At 40.5% G+C, this 25,963-nt stretch overlaps 1 protein-coding gene across 1 annotated transcript in view; it reads right to left on the minus strand.

Annotated features, from left to right (window-relative positions):
• LOC124145165 (ATP-dependent DNA helicase Q4-like) overlaps positions 1-25,963 on the minus strand; it is a 436,547-nt gene that overhangs the window by 365,025 nt on the left and 45,559 nt on the right. The gene's annotated exons all lie outside the window — the stretch shown is intronic.

Consider the following 25,963-nt stretch of genomic DNA (forward strand, 5'->3'; position numbering starts at 1 on the left):
GTACCCGGGTCCTACTCAGGACCCACCCGACCCGAGTACCCGAGTAACCCGTCCCAGCCCTACTTGACTTGCAACATTTGTCAATATCATGTCATTAGTACGATAAACTTTTGTCATGCCAAAGGCCACAGTTTAAATTTCCACATTGGTACAATGTTTGAAGCCCATTTTTGCCAAAAGCGTCATAAAAATGTCGTCACTTTTTAAGAGCCTATTGTGAAATTTAGAATCCACATAAATACAAATACAAAAACAACAGAAAATGTTTTATGATCTTTCAACTCTGGTTTTTTTCCACCAAAATTATATTCTAATAAGAGCTCCCTATTTCTAATTTTAAGAGCGCCCTGGGCGCTAATTACGTCAAATACGGTACTTATTATGCAAATTGTGGGAGTGGCAAGGACATGGGTACCCTTTTTTGCAAACACCTGGTGTCATCACTGAGTGTCAATGATCAATTCATACAGTTATTTTACCACAAATAAAAAATACTTAATTAATTAAAGGCTATACCCAACAGATTCTTCATCACTAGAACTAGATCTAAAAAAAAAGATTCTAACATGGATAACGAGCTGGTAAATATCAGTCAGTGTCAGTCACCACCAGCAGCCAATCAAACATCAAATACATAATTATCTGTAATGGCGGACATGGTTTTGCAAGTAACAAACAGATACAACAAACTAATTTTTACAGTCCCCAGTCAAGTTTGTTGCAACCATGTTTTACAGTGGATCATTTCAGGGCACAGAATCAGCAGCAAACTGCCAATCAAATCCAAGGAATCTTACAAATAACCCAGAAATAACCACCACCTTGTCGTAATATTTGCTCCGATGATTCAGTAATAAACACCCAATTTCATAACTTCAGCAAACTTGAATACAATGATCGGCAAAAATGAAACCTGAAGCTATTATGGGCTAAACATGGCTAAACAATGCTTTTTTCACATGTGTTCAAATTGAAAAACATCTTCCAGGTAGCACTTGATATGTGAAAAACAAAACATCAATGCCCAAAAACATCCAGTCTCGATCATCCACTGAAACAGATTCATTCCACTGGGTGTAAAATTCTAAATATTGCTAAAAACGGTGTAAAACCATACTCACTTACTCACACAAGAAAACAAACAATTATTGCTCATAATAATTCAAACAGTGGATTATAAAATATATTTATTCTCTACAACTATGGCATTGTTTAAGTTTTCAATCATGGTGAGTTTATGCAGTCTGCAGATCAGTTCACACAGTTTTGCTCAAAATCACACAAGAAACAGTACAGTAAACAACGGTTATAACGAACTCAAAGGGACCTCTAATTTTAGTTAGTTATAACCGTAGTTCGTTATAAGTATATATACAGCATAACAACAGCAAATAGTCGGGACAAAAAAGTAAGTTCGTTATATCCGTCAGTTCGTTATAAGCGTGTTCGTTATACACATAGTTTACTGTAATTAATGTAATTTAATTAAAAATAATATTAATAACATGAACTTAAAAATGAACATGATGCAATCAGGAAATACAAAATCACAGATAAGTCAATTAGGTGTTAGTGCTGTGTGCAAAGGGGAAAGAGAAATTGCAATCTAGTGTCGGTACTCTGGTCATGCTACCATGACAGCATCAAAACTCAATACGAACAGAATGTAACATTTAACTGACAATACATAGCATAACAACAAGTTTGAGTGAGTGTAGTTTGACACTCCTCTAAACACAAACTACTCAGGTTGTGATAGGGATAATCAGTGATTGAGTGAGTTGGGTTTAACGCCGCTTTTATCAGTATTCCAGTTATATCGCGGCGGGTCAGCTTAATGTGGGAGGAAAGCCCGAAGTGATGCAGGTCTTAGACATTTACCACTTCGGTGAAACCCATGAGCACGGGTATGGTGCTGACAAACCTAGAAACATAATCGGGGCGAACCAGGATTCAAACCCATAATCATAGGTTTCTGGCATACCCAAGGGACGCAACTCTGCACAGCGAATCGTGGCGCCTTAGACAACTTGGCCACCTGTGCCCCCAGGGGATAATTAGACATGTCCTCTTTAACCATACACGTCACATATTATGAGATTATTTTTCTGTATTACGGAAAGCTAAAAATATTCCTATCAAAAGTGGAATGGGATTTTTCCAGGAATAATATAGCAGCTAACTTCGGACACCAAGATTGGCGTTAGGCATGACAAGGGAACACTTCAACCATAATCCTACAATACCTAGCAGAAACTATAAGTAACTTGACAGATAATATCATAGTTTCAACAGCAGCAATAAAACCTCTAAAGGATTTTTCAAATGTGTTCATTATATCTGAAGTTCGCTAATCACAAAACCATGTGTGCCATTTCAGATGACCCACATGTATCATCGACTGCCTGGAATGCCAAAGTTTGGATGAATTTTATAAATATTGTGTATAACTAAAAGAACTTTTTAAATTTTTGTGAATACAATGAAGTCACATAATTATTTTGGAAATCTAAACAAATTATTTGCATATTTAGAATTCTGTAGAAATAGTTTGAGCAGTCTTATGACATATATAACACAAACTGGTGACATCATATGCAAGTCGTCTCATCAAAGTATTTCAAAAACATGACACTTGGCAACAAAATGAGACTCCTCACATCAGCAGGTAAGGTGAAAACTGACAGTTCGAAATAGTTTTAGTGATCAGGATTTAACCAGTGATAATATATTATCCAATTAAACATAGCACCAATCCACCAAACACCACAAAAGAAATGAATAAGTACTGAAACAATGGAATCAACCAATCAAACAATGACGTAGGATCAGGAATCATTTTGACCACTTAAAACGTCAAATTTGAAAGTTACCCAGAAAACCGAAATATTGGCATGAAATTCATGAAAAATAAAATTTTGAATGAGTATTTATATATACTACTCAAAAGAAGTAAAAGAACACCAGATTCTTTCATACATGTGTTACTGTAGTTAATCTGTCGTGCCATGAGACATGGAGACATAAAATTGGAGCATATTTTGCGAATCCAAAGGGAGGTATTTTTCAGGAAATAATATTACCACTTTGAGTAAAAACAATTCTGACAATGTTGGGTTCATTGGGCAAATTAAAACATTTCCTTGGTTCAAAACTTTTTCAGCAGAATGTACTTCCTCAACATATTTATTGTCACTTCCGACCTGTTATCTATCAATAAACTGGTACATATCAGTTCAGTTTAATAATTTAACATTACATTTAAACATATTTCAATCCAAAGTAAATATTTCAATATTTGCCCAGACTATCATCAGTTTAACATAATGTTTAACAATGTTTTGATGGATATTTAATATCTCTGATGAAAATAATTCATCCAGAAATAAACAGGAATATGCTATGATAGTGCTATCACCTGACAAGATCCCGGTAGATATGCACAATATGCTCCAGCAGATGGTAACCAGGTGACACCTGTGACAGTCTACACTGTACAACACATCTGTATCCTGAGCATCTTCACAGATACATACAAGCTCCTGAGGACGTAGCAGCAGTTAGCTCCCTTGGAACCAGGCCTGACCAAGTTTCTTCCCAGCATGTCACCTTTGTTACACTCTCTGTAACATCACTGCCACCAGTGTGGGCGCAGCCATTACAAGAATCTTCAAATTTGCCCTCTAACCCCAAATGTAGTGACATTTATATTTATTGTAAGTCTTTGGGAATGCCATCATCATGAAATTTGAAAAGGTTTACAACTGACTTACTATTTTCCAGATGAAATTATGTTTCAAGGGTGAATCCTGCATTTTTAAAAGGGAGGGGTCCAAAATATCAAAATCCTCTCCCACATAATTTTACTGATTTTACATACTACATCCGGACCCCCTGGACCCGCCCCCTCTGGATCCGCCTATGCATTTGTTTGCTTGTTTGTTTGTTTGTTTGTTTAACTCTTTAACACCGCAGGCCGGAAAAATGGCCAAGAAGCCTTGAGTCCCCAAACACCGCAGGTAGTAGTCACGTCAAAATAGTATATAATTTCATTATCCTACCTGTCATATTATTCATTTATTAAAACTATCACATTTCACAATGTCTGAAATACGTATTTCATTTCAATTTATCATATTTTTCAATAGATTAAAAACTTACTCACTATTTCCTGCAATGTTATTGAAAATAAAATTCTTGGACACACACTTCAAAGAACAAAATAAAGATGTTTCAAGAAAAACTTTAAATACACTGTATAAAGTAACAAGTAAAATCAACAAAAATATATCAAAAAGATGTCAAACTTACATCTAAGTTATTATTTCCATCTTTTCGTGTGATTGCGTATAATGTAAGTCAAATGACATCGCCTCGAAATCTTGGCTCAGACACAATGTCTAATGCAAAAATATATGCATGAGAAATCTTTGCACAGCTCGTAACCTGGCATGATACATTCACGAAGTTCCATATTTTTAATATAGATCTCTATTTCCTGCTCAACACGATTTAACCAAAACCTTTCATCACAATCTGAAAATTATCAAACATGAGGGCAGTACCATTGTTTTAATTTGATTGACTGCCTGAGATCATGTGCTTAAATTTGACCAATTACGAACCTAGCAGCAGTATCACATAACTTTAGGCCGGAAAAACTTTCAATCAGTCCCCGTGACATAATTTATCCCTTATTGTGACCCGGAAAGGAACCTGTTCTAAAAATAGCAACTTTGTAAGATCAGGCTATGAGAAAAATATCCTCTGACAAGAAAAGCAACATATATCCAATATACAGTCAAGTCTTGTCAATACGACAATCGGTTTTATCCAACACTTAAATGATGGGGACAGATTAAATAAGTGCTGTTTAGACCCATTAAGCCGTCAGTCTTGCACTCCCACACACCTAAATTTTGCATCAAATTGCTGAAATCACTCATCAATCAGTCTTGTTATTCCAACACAGTGATCAGCGTCATCTGCCTGCGAGTACACAGCCCATGTTTTGATGCAAGACGAGTTGGCTAGTGGCTGCAGAGAAGCTTGCTTAACAATAAACAATTAATGCTTTAAATAAACAAAACATGATTAATCACATGTCTAAATTACCTCAATCTCATTAATATCAGATGTGAGTGCTCGCTACTACCGCTGAGGACATCCCATTACAGGTCACATCAGAACGATCTATCGCAAACTTTGACTGACCAATGAAATGACTAACTGGGAGTCGATATTAGCCAATAAGATAGCAATTTTCTTGAGGTTTGGCGACTTTCATTCCATACCATATTTTCAAAAGTATTTTGAATCAGTCATACAGCCCATAATCGTAGTTCTGAGTTAGCGCAACAATAACTTTGTGGAACGGACGCCTGAATTCTGAACGAGGACCATTGTATGGTATTAAATTAATACGTTTAAACTTTTGACATGTTTGAAGTATTATTCCGTTAAACTCAATTAGATTATGCCGTGGATCGTGTAGTTGTCAGCATATTCACACACGACAGGATAATTCTAAAAAAGATAAATGGCAAGTAATAAATATAATACTAAACTCGCTCCCGTAAACTCGCTCTCGCTCATCAGATACCAGAACTATTCACTTGTTTCATAAAATTGGTATTACATGGGAGCACCTTTAGTGTTCTATATATATTGGGCAACCTGTCTCTGTTTGCATACATTTTGTTGTTATTAAAACAAAAGAAGAAAAAAATGATTGTTCTTCTTTCATTACATAACTGCTACTGCCACAATAGATTCAACCGACCATAAGAGATCACTATGGTTGAGATTCAAGAGAAAATTAATGCATTTATAATAACAAAAAATATCTGACAGAAAGGTGATGGTGATGGTGATGGTTATTCAGCTTATATCAGGTTTCAGTGTATTCATGTGATCATATTTTGTTGACAATTGTTTAATCATGAGGTAAGTGCTTGTATTAGGTCAAACTAATGTCGGTTTTATTGTGCTAGCTCATTGAGATACCATGCCACAGTGTTATGGAGCTCAATTAAAAAAAAACAACTTTTTAAAACATGCTAATAGTCTTACACAGTACATATGTACACCAAAAAGAGTCACATGTGATTTCATTAGGAAGAGAATTTATGGATGTCAACTTCTTTATTAACACAACGTTTCAGAGTATTTACTTACTCTTTCATCAGGTGAATAAATGCTATAAGTCAGATAGCTAGCGTGCGTGCGTGCGTGCGTGCATGCGTGCGTGCTTAAATTATTTGGTAGTGGATCTCGTGGATGAGAAATGGGCACACTCTGTTACAGGAATGTAGCTAGACCGCCACAGGGTCACATTTAGTTCCTACTCTGCATGCTTATTCCAACCAACCCCCATCCTTCAGAATACGTGGTGCTAACAAACCCAGAACTAGCATCAAGGCAAATCTGGGATTCAAACCCAAGTTTATAAATTTCAGGCTTGAGAGATGCAACTCAGATGAGTGAGTGAGTGGGTTGGGTTTGACACCGCTTTAAACAGTATTCCAGTTATGTCACGACGTGTCAGCTTGATGGGGGAGGAAAGCCTGAAGTGATGCAGGTCTTAGACGTTAACCACTTCGGTGAAACCCAGGAGCACGGGTTTAGTGCTGACAAACCGAGAAACATAATCAGGGCGAACTGGGATTTGAACCCACAATCATAGGTTTCTGGCATGCCCAAGGGATGCAACTCTGCACAGTGAATCGCAGCGCCTCAGACGACTGGGCCACCTGTGCCCCCCAACTCAGATGACACAACCAAAAAATAAAAGAAAATACAAACATTCAATTTTCCTATCCACTAGATTGGAACAATAAAAACATACAACTCCAAAAAATCTTACAAAATTTAAGTAAGTATCAACTTTATAAATAATAATTGTTCGATGTCTGCGGCCACTGCAAAGTGCAAATCTCTTGTGAACAGAACAAACCTTCTTAGAAGCATACCGCTACCATATTCACCATATTACGTGCCCTGCTAAAAAAAATGCCCCTCTGGTCTTGACCAATCTGTAGTTATCTTTCTAAGCATCCCCTAATAAGACCAAAAAATTACATGACAACAAATCTTTTCTTTTATACAACACCCATTTTTTTACACAAAACTCCATAAAAGTGCATATAATTGCCTTGTAACTTTAATCAAAAACATTTTAGTTCCATCATTATGGCTGAAATAAGGGCTGCCCTTTGCCAATTTTCTAGCGCTTATTACGGCAATTACGGTACATGTCGATGTAAAAATATCAAACATGCTATACTTTAAACAGTATTGGTACCTAGTCCCCCCAAAATCAACCTAAACAATGTCATGTTATTGTAACTTAAAAGCTAAACAAATATATTTATAATTTTGTTTTGGTTGACCCAAGATTATTAGGCAGCAGAAAACATAGAACCATAAAAAAACATTTGTGGCCTAATAATAAATGTAAGAGTAAATAGATTGCGGGGCTGCAACGGTGGTACACTCGTTATTGTAGCTAGAGTTACTAGTTTCATCGAGTTTCGACTCATCAGACTGATTACTAGCTGTTGTGTGAACCTTTTTATGTTGTCTAGTCGCCGGTGTGTTTGTAACTATAGTGACCCTTGTTAGCCAATCAAGTCGCTTAATGGGACCGGTGGTTTAAGATTACAAACAGGCAGGTCACCGGCTTGGTGAGCTGTTGTTATGACAACAACAGGGAGGTTGTCGCCGGTGATAGCTCCTCAAGATCAAGGCGCCGCCGGTGTCCTGAATGGTGACATGTAAGTGAGTACCGGTGGTGTTATTGTCGCCGGTGTCCTGAATGGTGACATGTAAGTGAGTACCGGCGGTGTTATTGTCGCCGGTGATAGCTCCTCAAGATCAAGGGACCCGCCGGTCTCCTGAATGGTGACATGTAAGTGAGTATCGGCGGTGTTATTGTCGCCGGTGTCCTGAATGGTGACATGTAAGTGAGTACCGGCGGTGTTATTGTCGCCGGTGATTGCTCCTCAAGATCAAGGGACCCGCCGGTGTCCTGAATGGTGACATGTAAGTGAGTACCAGTGGTGTTATTGTCGCCGGTGTTTGCTCCTCAAGATCAAGGCGCCACCGGTGTCCTGAATGGTGACATGTAAGTGAGTACAAGGGGTGTTATTGTCGCCGGTGTTTGCTCCTCAAGATCAAGGCGCCACCGGTGTCCTGAATGGTGACATGTAAGTGAGTACCGGTGGTGTTATTGTCGCCGGTGTCCTGAATGGTGACATGTAAGTGAGTACCGGCGGTGTTATTGTCGCCGGTGATAGCTCCTCAAGATCAAGGGACCCGCCGGTCTCCTGAATGGTGACATGTAAGTGAGTATCGGCGGTGTTATTGTCGCCGGTGTCCTGAATGGTGACATGTAAGTGAGTACCGGCGGTGTTATTGTCGCCGGTGATTGCTCCTCAAGATCAAGGGACCCGCCGGTGTCCTGAATGGTGACATGTAAGTGAGTACCAGTGGTGTTATTGTCGCCGGTGTTTGCTCCTCAAGATCAAGGCGCCACCGGTGTCCTGAATGGTGACATGTAAGTGAGTACAAGGGGTGTTATTGTCGCCGGTGTTTGCTCCTCAAGATCAAGGCGCCACCGGTGTCCTGAATGGTGACATGTAAGTGAGTACCGGCGGTGTTATTGTCGCCAGTGTTTGCTCCTCAAGATCAAGGGGCCGCCGGTGTCCTGAATGGTGACATGTAAGTGAGTACCGGCGGTGTTATTGTCGCCGGTGTTTGCTCCTCAAGATCAAGGGGCCGCCGGTGTCCTGAATGGTGACATGTAAGTGAGTACCGGCGGTGTTATTGTTGCCGGTGTTTGCTCCTCAAGATCAAGGCGCCGCTGGTGTCCTGAATGGTGACATGTAAGTGAGTACCGGCGGTGTTATTGTTGCCGGTGTTTGCTCCTCAAGATCAAGGGGCCGCCGGTGTCCTGAATGTTGACATTTAAGTGAGTATCGGCGGTGTTATTGTTGCCAGTGTTTGCTCCTCAAGATCAAGGCGCCGCTGGTGTCCTGAATGGTGACATGTAAGTGAGTACCGGCGGTGTTATTGTTGCCGGTGATTGCTCCTCAAGATCAAGGCGCCGCCGGTGTCCTGAATGGTGACATGTAAGTGAGTACCGGCGGTGTTATTGTCGCCGGTGTTTGCTCCTCAAGATCAAGGCGCCGCTGGTGTCCTGAATGGTGACATGTAAGTGAGTACCGGCGGTGTTATTGTTGCCGGTGTTTGCTCCTCAAGATCAAGGGGCCGCCGGTGTCCTGAATGTTGACATTTAAGTGAGTATCGGCGGTGTTATTGTTGCCGGTGTTTGCTCCTCAAGATCAAGGCGCCGCTGGTGTCCTGAATGGTGACATGTAAGTGAGTACCGGCGGTGTTATTGTTGCGGGTGTTTGCTCCTCAAGATCAAGGGGCCGCCGGTGTCCTGAATGGTGACATGTAAGTGAGTACCGGCGGTGTTATTGTTGCCGGTGATTGCTCCTCAAGATCAAGGCGCCGCCGGTGTCCTGAATGGTGACATGTAAGTGAGTACCGGCGGTGTTATTGTCGCCGGTGATTGCTCCTCAAGATCAAGGTGCCGCCGGTGTCCTGAATGGTGACATGTAAGTGAGTACCGGCGGTGTTATTGTCGCCGGTGTTTGCTCCTCAAGATCAAGGCGCCGCTGGTGTCCTGAATGGTGACATGTAAGTGAGTACCGGCGGTGTTATTGTTGCCGGTGATTGCTCCTCAAGATCAAGGCGCCGCCGGTGTCCTGAATGGTGACATGTAAGTGAGTACCGGCGGTGTTATTGTCGCCGGTGTTTGCTCCTCAAGATCAAGGCGCCGCTGGTGTCCTGAATGGTGACATGTAAGTGAGTACCGGCGGTGTTATTGTCGCCAGTGTTTGCTCCTCAAGATCAAGGGGCCGCCGGTGTCCTGAATGGTGACATGTAAGTGAGTACCGGCGGTGTTATTGTTGCCGGTGTTTGCTCCTCAAGATCAAGGGGCCGCCGGTGTCCTGAATGGTGACATGTAAGTGAGTACCGGCGGTGTTATTGTTGCCGGTGTTTGCTCCTCAAGATCAAGGGGCCGCCGGTGTCCTGAATGGTGACATGTAAGTGAGTACCGGTGGTGTTATTGTCGCCGGTGTTTGCTCCTCAAGATCAAGGCGCCGCCGGTGTCCTGAATGGTGACATGTAAGTGAGTACCGGCGGTGTTATTGTTGCGGGTGTTTGCTCCTCAAGATCAATGGGCCGCCGGTGTCCTGAATGGTGACATGTAAGTGAGTACCGGCGGTGTTATTGTTGCCGGTGATTGCTCCTCAAGATCAAGGCGCCGCCGGTGTCCTGAATGGTGACATGTAAGTGAGTACCGGTGGTGTTATTGTCGCCGGTGATTGCTCCTCAAGATCAAGGCGCCGCTGGTGTCCTGAATGGTGACATGTAAGTGAGTATCGGCGGTGTTATTGTTGCCGGTGTTTGCTCCTCAAGATCAAGGCGCCGCTGGTGTCCTGAATGGTGACATGTAAGTGAGTACCGGCGGTGTTATTGTTGCCGGTGTTTGCTCCTCAAGATCAAGGTGCCGCTGGTGTCCTGAATGGTGACATGTAAGGGAGCATCGGCGGTGTTATTGTCGCCGGTGTTTGCTCCTCAAGATCAAGGCGCCGCTGGTGTCCTGAATGGTGACATGTAAGTGAGTACCGGCGGTGTTATTGTTGCCGGTGTTTGCTCCTCAAGATCAAGGCGCCGCTGGTGTCCTGAATGGTGACATGTAAGTGAGTACCGGTGGTGTTATTGTCGCCGGTGATTGCTCCTCAAGATCAAGGGACCCGCCGGTGTCCTGAATGGTGACATGTAAGTGAGTACCGGCGGTGTTATTGTTGCCGGTGTTTGCTCCTCAAGATCAAGGCGCCGCTGGTGTCCTGAATGGTGACATGTAAGTGAGTACCGGTGGTGTTATTGTCGCCAGTGATTGCTCCTCAAGATCAAGGGGCCGCCGGTGTCCTGAATGGTGACATGTAAGTGAGTACCGGCGGTGTTATTGTTGCGGGTGTTTGCTCCTCAAGATCAAGGCGCCGCTGGTGGCCTGAATGGTGACATGTAAGTGAGTACCGGCGGTGTTATTGTCGCCGGTGATTGCTCCTCAAGATCAAGGGGCCGCCGAAGTCCTGAATGGTGACATGTATGAGTACCGGCGGTGTTATTGTTGCCGGTGTTTGCTCCTCAAGATCAAGGCGCCGCCGGTGTCCTGAATGGTGACATGTAAGGGAGCATCGGCGGTGTTATTGTCGCCGGTGTTTGCTCCTCAAGATCAAGGGGCCGCCGGTGTCCTGAATGGTGACATGTATGAGTACCGGCGGTGTTATTGTTGCCGGTGTTTGCTCCTCAAGATCAAGGCGCCGCTGGTGTCCTGAATGGTGACATGTAAGTGAGTACCGGTGGTGTTATTGTCGCCGGTGATTGCTCCTCAAGATCAAGGGGCCGCCGGTGTCCTGAATGGTGACATGTAAGTGAGTACTGGCGGTGTTATTGTTGCCGGTGTTTGCTCCTCAAGATCAAGGCGCCACTGGTGTCCTGAATGGTGACATGTAAGGGAGCATCGGCGGTGTTATTGTCGCCGGTGTTTGCTCCTCAAGATCAAGGCGCCGCTGGTGTCCTGAATGGTGACATGTAAGTGAGTACCGGTGGTGTTATTGTCGCCGGTGATTGCTCCTCAAGATCAAGGGGCCGCCGAAGTCCTGAATGGTGACATGTATGAGTACCGGCGGTGTTATTGTTGCCGGTGTTTGCTCCTCAAGATCAAGGCGCCGCTGGTGTCCTGAATGGTGACATGTAAGTGAGTACCGGTGGTGTTATTGTCGCCAGTGATTGCTCCTCAAGATCAAGGGGCCGCCGGTGTCCTGAATGGTGACATGTAAGTGAGTACCGGCGGTGTTATTGTTGTGGGTGTTTGCTCCTCAAGATCAAGGCGCCGCTGGTGTCCTGAATGGTGACATGTAAGGGAGCATCGGCGGTGTTATTGTCGCCGGTGTTTGCTCCTCAAGATCAAGGCGCCGCTGGTGTCCTGAATGGTGACATGTAAGTGAGTACCGGTGGTGTTATTGTCGCCAGTGATTGCTCCTCAAGATCAAGGGGCCGCCGGTGTCCTGAATGGTGACATGTAAGTGAGTACCAGCGGTGTTATTGTTGCCGGTGTTTGCTCCTCAAGATCAAGGCGCCGCTGGTGTCCTGAATGGTGACATGTAAGGGAGCATCGGCGGTGTTATTGTCGCCGGTGTTTGCTCCTCAAGATCAAGGCGCCGCTGGTGTCCTGAATGGTGACATGTAAGTGAGTACCGGCGGTGTTATTGTCGCCGGTGATTGCTCCTCAAGATCAAGGGGCCGCCGAAGTCCTGAATGGTGACATGTATGAGTACCGGCGGTGTTATTGTTGCCGGTGTTTGCTCCTCAAGATCAAGGCGCCGCTGGTGTCCTGAATGGTGACATGTAAGGGAGCATCGGCGGTGTTATTGTCGCCGGTGTTTGCTCCTCAAGATCAAGGGGCCGCCGGTGTCCTGAATGGTGACATGTATGAGTACCGGCGGTGTTATTGTCGCCAGTGTTTGTTCACGGGTTAACTGCCAGTGGCAGTCGTGATTAAATATAGAAGGATTTAATATATAAACAACATCCTGGTTGAGATATTGTCTTGATGTTTTCTTTAACTCTGATTTTAGTTAAGCGATAGAGGACAAACATGTTGTATTTAAGACAGAATAAAAGTCTTATAATGACAGTGTGTGTTATGGTCATTATTTGGTGATATTGGCAAAAGTTGTGTGTATCACCTATAGAAGAGGTGTGTTCTGGTGTGATTGGTTCTCACATAAAGGGTGACAAAGGAGTTTTATATCTCCAAGTGAGTGAGTATGGTTTTACGTCGTTTTAGCAATATTCCAGCAATATCACGGCGGGGGACACCAGAAATGGGCTTCACACATTGTACCCATGTTGGGAATCGAACCCGGGTCTTTGGCGTGACGAGCGAACGCTTTAACCACTAGGCTACCCGACCGCCCCTTTTTTCTCCGAAATTACAGGGTTATGTCTGTAATGGTGAGAAGCATGGATGTCCGTAGGATGTCTTAGTGGTTGGCCCCAGGGAAGGTCTGATTGAATTCCCTAAGAATTTTGTCTAGTTCTTCCTGGACCTCGGGGATCCGCGGCTTTGGGGTCAGATACGTCGTACCTGTTTTGTGGGCGGACAACCCTCCAATGTTTAGTGATGAGGGCCTCTCCTGAGGACGTAAAGTAGTCCCAGTTAGACATGGGTGGTACTTGCGTAAACCCGTAGTATGTGTGGAAGTTACTGCCGAGATGCTCAAATATTTTAAGGTGGATCCTTACTTGGTCGGTTGCATCATCTTCCAACAGTGGTGGTGTCGTCTTGTGGGACGTGGGGGCCTTGTTTGGTTGAGAGTCCGGAGACTTAGACTTTTGCAGTCTCCCGTTCGTGTGCATTAATAATAAATGTAGTACGTTCACTTGTCAGGAGTGAAAACAAACAAACACGATGAAAAATGAAATTGTTTCATAAAACACTCAAAACATATGCAGATATGTAATAGTGGTAGAAGTTTCGTAAGAATTATCGAACAATAGTTATCATTGTTAATAATTCTAAGAATACTACCTCTGTTACATCCAAATTACTCCCTCCCACCTCCCAACTTCATCTACCTCTAGTAGGAGATGAGGGGGAAAAAATTGATATTGTGCCATAGTGACATCATGGTGTGGGTAGTTACGAGACTACATGGCAGCAACTAATTGTGTGTAACTGACAGTGAAAAGGATGTCTGTTGAAAATCTGAAAATTTTAGTTAGTGTGATTGAAGCAAAAATACAGGATTTATGGCAGATATGTAATAGAGGTAGAAGTTTTGTAAGCATTAGAAACAATCTGTCATAGATGAAAACATGGCTGTGCAAACAGCAAGACCATTGCCAGGCAACTGTCAGCTACTGATGATGTACATGAACCTGTCAGTGACACAGCCACCATCCCTGCTCCGACACTGTGGCCTGGTATAGCCTTCAACTTTCCTGTCACTAGATTTCAAATAGATTCTTTAATATCAATTACTATAGCAGAGGATTGGCTCCTGGGAAACCAAGATTAACAAACTCAGAGTGCAAAAATACCAGGAATGGCTAAAATGGACAAAAAGAAGAAGAAACTGCACTTAGGTAAAATTCAGCTTGGTAATCGCAAACTAAATAGAAGTATTTCTAACACACTTTTGAGGCACAATTGAGCATTCTGCAAAGATTTCTAAGAGTGTCATACAACTCTTGCTCAAAAGTTGTAGGATCAAGGTTACAACATTTAAGTCTTTAGTTAAGCTTTCAAAAAGTATTATGGTGGACATGTGGAGGACATTTCCAAATTTGATGCATCAGTGACAAAGATGATGTCAGAAGCAGTTCCCTGTTTTGACTTGCACCAGATGTTCATGTGTTTTTTTCTTAGCTGAACAATTGACTTGCCTTTGTATGTGTTTGTGACGGATGCCACAGGTGGGGCAGGATACACTCATCTGTTTACGAACACCTGGTATCATCACTATTTCTTAGTGTTTTATAAACACTTGCTGATGATATATTATATATCAGTCATTTCATAGAAACATCACACATTATTAGAAGTTGCTCGTCACGCTAAAGACCCCGGTTCGATTCCCCACATGGATACAATGTGTGAAGCCCATTTCTGGTGTCCCCCGCTGTGATATTGCTGGAATATTGCAAAAACAGTACTAACTCACACATTATTAGGAGTGAGTGAGTATGGTTTTATGCCGCTTTGAGCCATATCCCAGTAATATCATGGCAGGGGACACCAGAAATGGGCTTCACACATTGTACCCATGTGGGAAATCGAACCCGGGTCTTCGGCTTGATGAGGGAATGCTTTAAAGCCTGTACAAACCTTCCATCATAGTGACCCCTAAACACTACTGATGACCCAGCAGAACATCAGCAGTTAATTGATTTCACATCAAATACAAGAAGACTGCAAGGAAAGGAAGCTGCATCATAAATCGTCTGTCTCCATCTCCATCCCTTCATTAGCCACGATATGTAAAGCACTAATGGTGCCTTACATGCAAAGGTTTGCCAAAAAGAGAGCAAAAAGTTACAAAGAAAATACATTACTTCCCAATGTTCATATTGCTCGAAGCAATTGCCCATTCACTGCCGATCGTCTGTCTAATTCATCAAGAGGTTAAGTCTCAATTAATGCTGTATTAATGATGCAGTAGTGTGGCCAAAACGATAATACATGTATTCATAGCCTATGGCATTAAAGGTGCATGTCCAAAATTAAACTTCTTTTCCAATTTATCCGGTCAAGTGCATATTTTGATAGGCATTTGTCACACATAAAATCCCACACAATATTTCATTCCCTGTCAAGAGCATGACAGGTGACATGCTGCAATAATATGATTATATAGACACCCTGGCCGTATCATGCAATAATATAACTATAAAGACACCCCTAGCTGTGTCATACTGCAATAATATAACTATATAGACAGCCCTGGCTGTGTCATACTGCAATAATATAACCATATCGACAGCCCTGGCTGTGTCATACTGCAATAATATGATTATATAGACACCCTGGCCGTATCATGCAATAATATAACTATATAGACACCCCTAGCTGTGTCATACTGCAATAATATAACTATATAGACAGCCCTGGCTGTGTCATACTGCAATAATATAACTATATAGACAGCCCTGGCTGTGTCATACTGCAATAATATGATTATATAGACACCAAGGCCGTATCATGCAATAATATAACTATAAAGACACCCCTAGCTGTGTCATACTGCAATAATATAACTATATAGACAGCCCTGGCTGTGTCATACTGCAATAATATAACTATATAGACAGCCCTGGCTGTGTCATACTGCAATAATATGATTATATAGACACCCTGGCCGTATCATGCAATAATATAACTATAAAGACACCCCTAGCTGTGTCATACTGCAATAATATAACTATATAGACAGCCCTGGCTGTGTCATACTGCAATAATATAACTATATAGACAGCCCTGGCTGTGTCATACTGCAATAATATGATTATATAGACACCCTGGCCGTATCATGCAATAATATAACTATATAGACACCCCTAGCTGTGTCATACTGCAATAATATAACTATATAGACAGCCCTGGCTGTGTCATACTGCAATAATATGATTATATAGACACCCTGGCCGTATCATGCAATAATATAACTATAAAGACACCCCTAGCTGTGTCATACTGCAATAATATAACTATAAAGACACCCCTAGCTGTGTCATACTGCAATAATATAACTATATAGACAGCCCTGGCTGTGTCATACTGCAATAATATAACTATATAGACAGCCCTGGCTGTGTCATACTGCAATAATATGATTATATAGACACCCTGGCCGTATCATGCAATAATATAACTATAAAGACACCCCTAGCTGTGTCATACTGCAATAATATAACTATATAGACAGCCCTGGCTGTGTCATACTGCAATAATATAACTATATAGACAGCCCTGGCTGTGTCATACTGCAATAATATGATTATATAGACACCCTGGCCGTATCATGCAATAATATAACTATATAGACACCCCTAGCTGTGTCATACTGCAATAATATAACTATATAGACAGCCCTGGCTGTGTCATACTGCAATAATATGATTATATAGACACCCTGGCCGTATCATGCAATAATATAACTATAAAGACACCCCTAGCTGTGTCATACTGCAATAATATAACTATAAAGACACCCCTAGCTGTGTCATACTGCAATAATATAACTATATAGACAGCCCTGGCTGTGTCATACTGCAATAATATAACTATATAGACAGCCCTGGCTGTGTCATACTGCAATAATATGATTATATAGACACCCTGGCCGTATCATGCAATAATATAACTATAAAGACACCCCTAGCTGTGTCATACTGCAATAATATGATTATATAGACACCCTGGCCGTATCATGCAATAGTATAACTATATAGACACCCCTGGCTGTGTCATACTGCAATAATATGATTATATAGACACCCTGGCCGTATCATGCAATAGTATAACTATATAGACACCCCTGGCTGTGTCATACTGCAATTAAGCCCTTCTTATATAGACTTCCTGGACTGGTCATAAAGACGTTAAAAGATGAAATTTGTTGTTACCATGCCTGCCTGAGCTTTAAGGGCATAAATCAGGACTGGTCAGCTCAGAGTCAGTAAAATGTGTATCCATAGCTAGGTATCCATAACTACAGTATGGTATCTCAGTTGGCTAGCTCTAAGATCCGGCAGGGGTACAAGTACAAACAGTCCTCCCCCTAACCCCATAAAGGTGAAAATACGACAAGCCACTTCTTATAAATAAATATGTCAACCATATTAACATCACAGAAAACTTATTTCATCATTAACACAAAAAGCTACAAAATCAGTGACAATGTTATCAGCTTAAAAATGCAATCAACCAATTAGTAACAGGAGTCTGGAAGTGGGCGTGGCCTAATTTAGTTTCTGTTTATGGAAACATAAACACACAAAACATTTCTTGGTTAGCCAATCAAATGTCATGGAATCACTTGCAATATATTCCTAAACCAATCAACATGGAGTTGGCAGAGATGATAAACTTAAGTGAAAGCAGGAGGATTCCAAGGCCAAAGGGCAGAAAATCAATACCCACTCATATAGAGTTATGCTATACCTCACTGTACGTATTTGCTGTAAAAAAAATCACAACAGGACATGCAGGCATGGCTGAGTCATGGGTACAAATACCACTTCCAATATGGCTACCATTCACTGATTTGCCACATACAGCACAATTCGACTTAAAGCAGTTTCAATATTGCCTTGAACAAACTTTGAACCCCTGCACCTACCGGAGGTCGGGACTATCTACAGTGCACAGAAATAAGTTTCAACTCCATCCATCAAGCAGCTCTTGAGATGAAGTGGAAATTAAAACTGCACAGACACAAGACGATGATGGATCCTTTCCAAGTTCAAACGGCCCGTGGGCTAGTTGTAGGAAAGTATTTTAATTGACTGTCCAATGTGATAATATTTGGCAAGGTTCACCACTGATGACATCACACTAACTACTTTTAGTTTGTCCATTTGTCCGCGATATGCTTTTAATTGGTCTAACAAGGTGTCCTGGGAACCACTTCCCTCACAGAAGAGCAAGTCAGGTTGGGTGAGGACTCTGGAAATCAGATCAAATGGACAAAAGCTGACATGAAGAATCAATCACGACGAGCAAACTGATGAGGAACCCGACCTTACATAACCAGGAGAATCTCTTGTTTCTACTTCCAAAATCAACAGATTGGAATGATTCGTCCGACTTAAACCATGTTATGGTTCTTCAATAATTTCCCTATAATTCTGCATTAGCCTGCAACCTTGGGGTATCGCAGTACTTGTCATGTACACTAAACGGAACAAAATGCACTCACTAACCTTTATGATTATTCGTGTTCTCTGTATCAGATATCATTCATGTTATCAAACAATGCATATTTTACTTATAAAAGTTAATTATTTACATTAGTAGCTCCGAGTTAAATCCGGGCCTCACGCTCTGTTTGACAAGGGAGAGAACTCCATCGTATCGCGGTACAGAGAAAAGTTGTGTATGGAGGTCCGAATTGGACAAAAAGAGGACATAATTCTACCAACCACTTGGTATGATCATGCCAGACATCAGTGATTTGTCCAGACAAGTGCAAAGACAGCACAAGTAAAATTCTAAATGTGTTATCAGCAATAGGTATTGAATGCATTTTTAACGAAAAGTAAGAGAAAAATATTTTTATAAGTCAACAACAAAATATCAGAAATGATATTTTAAGATTGTCTAAAAAATATTGACAAAATGGAAAAATGTTAAAAGTCAACAATAAATATATAAAAAGCACTCCTAGTATGCCCAAAGTATGTATTTATCTTTTGATTACTAGTGAAGAACGTATTTCTAAGTTTGGCATTATGGCCCTTATGATCTCCCAATAGATTCTGGGCACAGAGCGGAAAAAAATGTGCGGACTATGTAACTTCCGTTACCTCATTAGTCGCCATGAATATGCAGATGATCTAGTTCAGGTCGATAGAGAAAGTTTACTTGGAGAACTGCGGGTTATATCGTTGGCCATTGACAGATGGGGGTAAGGCAATATTACAACAGATGCCAGAAATATGTATCAACGGATTAATAACTCCTTACTTACAGCAGACGGAACATTCCGAGGAAATTGAAATTGTTTACGAAGTGAGCACTTCCTGGTTACTGATTTGCATTAATAGACAGCCGCTAAGAAGCGTGTCCCGCGTGAACTATCGGAAATCACAAATGCCGCGATACGATGAATGCCGCAGTACCATGGGGTCCGAGTATATGACCTATAGTTTTGTCAGTTTTACTTGTTAAAGTGAGTGAGTGAGTGAGTGAGTGAGTGAGTGAGTGAGTGAGTGAGTGAGTAAGTGAGACTACCTTTATAATTGTTTCCTCTGCTTCCACACTACATATGATGCCCCTGCCCTTTTGACCATCAGGTGGAACAATGTTTTGTGGGGCTTGTGTACCAACGTTTCAGCAGGAATCGGTGGCATCTTAGACTTTTATTAAAATAATATCAATGTCACATTTTTTGTGTACCAGAAATTCAAAATGAATTTTCTATCATTACCGTATTCGACGTAATAAGCGCCCAGGGCACTCTCAAAATTAGAAATAGGGGGCTCTTATTAAAATATTATTTTGGTGAAAAAAAAAAGAGTTGAAAGATAAATTTCATGTTCATGTACGACAGATATATTTTTCCAGAATTTAATTGCCCATAATTAAGGTTGCATATAACACACGAGTGCGTATCATACGCGAATAAATAAGTCTTGTCTACATTGATCAATCAGAAGGGGTGCTAATTGGGATTGTTCACTTGCCAATATATTCGCAAATATCGCCATGGGCCCTTATTAGAGTGGGGCGCTTATTACGTCGAATACGGTATTTCAAGCAGAAATTCTTACTTTAACCACAGCGGTTTTAAAACAAAACATTCTCCAAAACAGCAGTTATGAACATTCATGACTGAGAATTTAACAGTAAACAAATTAACCTTTCAATTGCAGGTTGCCATAGGAACATCTCAAACAAACACTCTATCAGAGAGATATATGGATAATTAGGTGGTCCGTAACCCAACCACTCATCTCGCTTCTGTCGACTCAACGGCCTTGATGAGTGTTATACAACGAAGACAACATGATGTTAAAATGTTTTGTCGACATTCTGGCATTGTTCTGAGATTCCTTGTCAAAAACAACTTGACATCAGATTACCCAGGATTAAATTACGGGTCTAATAGGAGCTATGTCTGAACTCTGTTTGTCAAAGGCCTACCCATTGTGAATAAAAGCCAAAAAAACATTTCCATATCATAAGAAAAATCCCCTGTCTGATTCTGACTGCATCATTAGAAGGGTATAATGCTAGCAGGGATGTCTTATTTACCATATTTAGTGGACAATGAGAGAACTGATTGAGCCATTCCTGCACAAAGAGATAGATGGCTTATATGAATAAGAAAAAGTATAACTTGATGGAAAATAATTTCTGAATTATTGCATGTTGAGCTGTTTCGATGTGATTCTTACACTGCTATCAAGCTGGATATGCAACCAGCTAGAAGTTGTTATCCATGAAGTTGTACGTTTTCTGGCTTACTCACGAGCTTCTAGAATGTCAATCCAACAGATGACTAACATGGCCTGGCATTATTGTCTGTGGTATGACGAACAACAAACAGCCACATATTCTCAATCTCCCTACATGATACAAAATAGGAATTACCCCTGTGCCACTCAAATTTATCTAAACACAAACATTTCTTCCATCGGGTACCCATTTCAAAACTTTGCGTTGCATTTAATTTTCCAAATAGTTTGAATCATTTCTCAACAATATTGAATTGTGTTTCTAATTCCTAAAATAAGTGAAGAATATCCTTGGCAACCGGAACAGCACTGCCAAAGCCATATGGCTGATCATGAGAGAGCGGTAGTCCTATCAACCACACAAACAAATGGTTGATTATAGTGCAAGCAATGTTTCAGTCATTTAGAAACAACAATACATAAGTGAAGACACAGCTGAGAATCAGCTTAGATATTTTAATTTTATTACTCGTCCATGAAGAGATAACCTGCTTAATAAACATACAGCTTATTACTCGTCCATGAAGAGATAACCCGCTTAATAAACATACAGCATATAACTTGTCCATGAAGAGATAACCCACTTAATAAACATACAGCTTATTACTCGTCCATGAAGAGATAACCCGCTTAATAAACATACAGCTTATTACTCGTCCATGAAGAGATAACCCGCTTAATAAACATACAGCATATAACTTGTCCATGAAGAGATAACCCACTTAATAAACATACAGCTTATTACTCGTCCATGAAGAGATAACCCACTTAATAAACATACAGCTTATTACTCGTCCATGAAGAGATAACCCACTTAATAAACATACAGCTTATTACTCGTCCATGAAGAGATAACCCACTTAATAAACATACAGCTTATTACTCGTCAATGAAGAGATAGCCCGCTCAATAAACACACAGCTTATTACTCGTCAATGAAGAGATAGCCCGCTCAATAAACACACAGCTTATTACTCGTCCATGAAGAGATAACCCACTTAATAAACATACAGCGTACTACTTGTCCATGAAGAGATAACCCGCTTAATAAACATACAGCTTATTACTCGTCCATGAAGAGATAACCCGCTGAATAAACATACAGCTTATTACTCGTCCATGAAGAGATAACCCGCTGAATAAACATACAGCGTATTACTCGTCCATGAAGAGATAACCCGCTTAATAAACATACAGCTGTACTACACACTGTGTAATACTAAAACATGTGTTAATGTACTGCGGGAACAAGTTTCACAAATAAACATTGAAAACTCCCAACGCTCCTGGGCTTATTCAAAGACATTGTGTGTAGAGATGATAGATCACTGAGAGGAGCCTTTGCACTCGATGACCCTAGCAACCTTGTTACTAGGCTGATGTCACATGGCATTGTTTCCTAAGTGGATCTTGCAAATGAGCATTTCTGATTAAATGCAATGTTTTTATACTTACCTGACGCTACACCTCAGTGGATCTTGCAAAATAATTCCACAAATTCGACATCGGGTATTGTGACGTGATCGTAAACTTTGTGGTGCAGAGCCCATGCCACAAGGCGATCGTAGTGCAATGACAGTCGTAAGTCTATGTTAAAGTATGGGAGTTACAATAACTTCAGAGGTACGATAGCGTTGTGGTACGGACCCCTGAATTCAAAAGGTGGTCCACTGTATGGTATTAAATTAAAAAGTATAAACTTTTGACATGTTTGAAGTATTATTCTGTTAAATTCAATCAATTGGAGTTGTTGATCGCGTACTCTGCACCGAAAACGGCAGCTACTTAGACCACTGGGTCAAAATGGTGTGACTCATACTCCTCCTCTGTAAGCGATGATCAAGCATGTGAGTAATATTCTGAAACCCTCTGGGGATTTATAGGATACATAGGTCCCCAGTAACCCATACTTGTCACAAGAGGAGACAAAATGGATCGAGTGGTCAGGCAGAGTCATCATATCCTGGCAGGATGGCAGTTTCCTCTTAAAATCAAGCACCAGATTGTCTGGCCCGGTCTCCATTAAATACAGGCCTGTCATATAGCAGGACTAATGTTGCATGATGCATTCAAGAACAAACAAAACAAATATTCTGTCATGAATATTTAAGATGTCAAAATCATAATTTGGTATTCAATGCTTTATATGACATATCTTTTAAGAAAACCTTTGACTACTTTGGAGTCACTCCAGTTCAGTTTGCGTAAAAATAAAAAGAGATGTTTGCATTACATGTAAACCCTTTTGTTCTGAATGATCAAAAACTTCCACCAAAAACATGTATCAGAAACTATTTGGACTTCACAAATCAAGTAACTGTTATATTCTTTGCAAAAATAACTACAACAAAGTGTTAAAATTCTTTTAATTGCGATAGATGTGTATAGATGGTATTTAAAATTGATTATTCTGAGCCATTTTGTTGTCATGTCAGTTCTTGCCCTAATGTCACATGACAAAATCCCGAACACATGCACAAATGAAATTATTTTTTGTCAAGCCATTTTTAACTGGCACTGCATTTCCATAGTCTCAGTACATGAGAACTACAAAGGTAACACAAATGTTAATAGATTTATAACTTTTTCCAAGTTTTTCTCTTTCTTTATTATTGTTTTTCGTTTCAACAACATTAGTAAATCCGTTATCGTGTCACTGGATTGACTGTTACAGAGTGGTAGTACAATATACAATGGCAGCATAAAATGTGAGAGCAGTGGACATGATAATGACAAGAATAACAAGAGTCATCAGAGGATGACAAATCCCCCCGGCCCCAACAAGTTCGAAAGAGCAAATCACCTGAAGTCCAACTTGATGAGAGAATTTCTAATCTGTCTGTCCATATACAAGAGTAGTTTTTGAGCTATAAAGACAATACTATGGAATTGGGATTCAGAACTTTGTATTTCTTTGTCAGTCAAAATCAAACTTGTTGCCATGGAAATAGATATATATAAATTCTAAAAATCCCTAAATAGCAAAAGGCACCAGTTGATAACCTGGTCTTTGTGTGTGCACAGTTTCAAGAAAGAATACCTGCTAGTTTTAGATATATGGTCCAGACAAACACACCACTATGAACAGAGTCAAAGTCAAACTTGTTGCCATGGAAACAGAAAAAATTATTTTTAGTTAAAATTCCTAAATAGCAAAATGCACCACTTCAGCCCTTGGTTAATACATGTACTAAGTTTGGATAAAAATTCTCTCACTGTTTTCAAGTTGTGCTACATAAACGACACCTATCCCCACCCTTTTGAGACTAAGTCCAAATTATTTCAACAGAAATCAAGAATTAAAAATAACAAATTTAAAAATTACAAAATAGCAAAAGGCACCACTTTAGCATGTGACTGATACATCTTTCAAGTTTCGATCAAATATACTGAATGGGTTTTCGAATTCTGCCCTGGAAACGAACCCCATCCAAAATGGAGTCTCTGTCTAACTTCTTACAGAGTCAATGTCCAACTTCTTTCCAAAACAATGTTAAAAAATTTATTTTTTTTAAAATCCAAAATTATCAAAAGGCACCACTTCTGTATGTGACTGATAGATTTGCCAAGTTTCGATCAAATACACTGAATGGTTTTTGAGTTCTGCCCCAGAAAAGGAAATTATTACGGACGGACGGACTGGCTGATCGCTATATCCCCCCCGCATTATATGCCTTAACAATGGTCAAGCTTCCATGATAGCCTAGGCTAGGAATCTGGGGTGACAAGTGGTCTTCACACAAAAGCTTGTCTTGATGTAATGTCAGATGAAATTTGAGATGACAGACATTCGTCCGCTCCACTTACATAGTCTAACTAGCACTTTCCACACAGTGCAAACCAGCCCAGTGTCACTAGAACATCACAGAATATTCAACATGTTTCTAATGCTTGGTAACTATCAATGCTATTCCGGATGTTTACAGATAATTTTAGCATCTAAATCTAATAACTTCCTGTCCACTGCTTACATGAAACAAAACTACATTCCTAACAACTCATCCAAATACAATGCAATGAACATTTACTGAATCTTAACAGAAACAATGTTATACAGTTACAATCATTGTTTAACAATACATTACACTGCAATATAACACGTATATTTGCCCGTGTCAACCACAAGTTGATGAGGGAACTGCACCCCAAATAGTCATGACTGAAAAAGAATGATGTCAAAGTCTTTCATGCGTTCAGTTAAACAGGTTTTTCAAGGACTCCAACAGGAATGATCCAACTTTAAAAATATTCAATTAGATTTCAAATGATGTGAACAAAAAGTCTCTTATTTCACCTTGAGTATAAAGCAGACAATAATCAATACAAGCTAAAATATTCCCAATTCTGAAGTTTGTTGACAGCCTCTCATTGTGCTTGAACACTTTGTTATCTGTGAGTAATAAACATGGAATCTAATAATATGTCATCATGAGAATGCCATCTTCATAGCGGTCTTCAGACATAAATAATATCTGTCTTCTAACTCAATTTGACATCAATATATCAAACTTGCTTTGAAAATATTTTTCTGCATATGCATTTCTTATATCTGAACATTTATCCACATGAATATAGAAAAAATAAATGCAAATTCACAGAATGAAGCCCAAACACAATTGTTATGGTAACTAAGGCATGTCAGGGAAATATTTGAAGTGTAATTTCAGGGTTTTTTGGCAAGTATTATTGTCTGAGCAGTTATTTTCTAAGCCTGGTTTGAGTATGTCATTAAATGCAGAATTCTATTACTTCAATTCCAATTGTCTAAATGCAAATTCTTCAAAATTGGGAGGGAAAACATAACTTCACCAAGTATATTAATCAAAAGGAGACATCAAAAACTGAGATCCATCAATAAGTATAACTTCAAAGGCTCTCTCCCTTTCCTTGTGGATTTCAACATCCTGATTACATGGGCTTCATGAAACTGCACAGTGTCAAGTTGGTGTCTCGTCAGTAATCTTGTAAGCCATGTAAAAAAGGTACTGTATTGCAGAAGCTATAGTGAACCCTACACTCATCATACCCGGTACATATTCCACGATAATGTCTTCAGCCCGACCTCCATGAGTTACTCTACCAATATGACATTCATAGCATAGAGTCTTTTGTCAGTCTGACCATTTCATTTTAAAAATAG

Source organism: Haliotis rufescens, unplaced genomic scaffold, assembly GCF_023055435.1.
Source record: "Haliotis rufescens isolate VD_foot unplaced genomic scaffold, xgHalRufe1.0.p SCAF_17, whole genome shotgun sequence".
Lineage (NCBI taxonomy): Eukaryota > Metazoa > Mollusca > Gastropoda > Lepetellida > Haliotidae > Haliotis > Haliotis rufescens.